This window comes from Chaetura pelagica, unplaced genomic scaffold, assembly GCF_000747805.2.
Source record: "Chaetura pelagica isolate M959 unplaced genomic scaffold, ChaPel_1.0 scaffold762, whole genome shotgun sequence".
NCBI classification, from domain to species: Eukaryota; Metazoa; Chordata; class Aves; order Apodiformes; family Apodidae; genus Chaetura; species Chaetura pelagica.
Window position 1 is genome coordinate 126,887 of NW_009952439.1, and position 729 is coordinate 127,615.

The 729-nt window shown below is 56.2% G+C and overlaps 1 protein-coding gene across 1 annotated transcript in view; it reads right to left on the bottom strand.

The window, feature by feature from the left end:
* Window positions 1-729, bottom strand: part of LOC104398301 (transducin-like enhancer protein 3) — a 26,641-nt gene that overhangs the window by 4,581 nt on the left and 21,331 nt on the right. The gene's annotated exons all lie outside the window — the stretch shown is intronic.

Sequence of the window (729 nt, forward strand, 5' to 3'; positions counted from 1 at the left end):
GCGGGGTCAAAACCACCCTGCCAAGAGACACACAGGTGGGTGAGGCTGGGCAGGAGCCAGGCACACCAGCAGATCCCCCATCTTCAGGCAGGCACAGGGATACTCAGCAGCTCCCTCTTCTCCCTTGCTGCTCAGTTGCTAGTCATTGTTTCTTTTCCCCTGGCAGAAAGGGGAATGAAAGGTTCCTGGTCTGCAAGGACCAGCACATGGACACGCTCCCATTACCCATGCAGCTCCCAAGCTCCTAGGGACAGGAGCAGCCAAGCTGTGCTGCAGAAACCCTCATCTCTACCTTAACAGCAGCATTTTGCTTCTTGTTTTGCCTGTACTTTGCTTTAAAGTGTACAACTGGAACAGGCTGCTCAGAGTAGCTGTGGCTGCTCCACCCCTGGCAGTGTTCAAGGGCAGGTTGGATGGGGCTTGGAGCAGCCTGGGCTGGTGGGAGGTGTCCCTGCCCATGCAGGGGGTTGGGACTGGATGCTCTTTAAAGTTCTCTTTCCCACCCAAACTAGTTGGGATTCTGTGAGTTGAGTGATTAGCAAGAAGATGGGGTCAGGGGGCTGCACAGCAGGTACCTCCCACACATGTATGGAAGGTAAATCCCACCACAGCAGCACACGTGGATCACCCACGGGGAAGCATCTCCACACCCAGCGCCGGCTCTGACAGCAGCCAGTTCAAAATGTGAGGAGCCCTGGTGTCACAGCCACTCCCCGACACACACACACC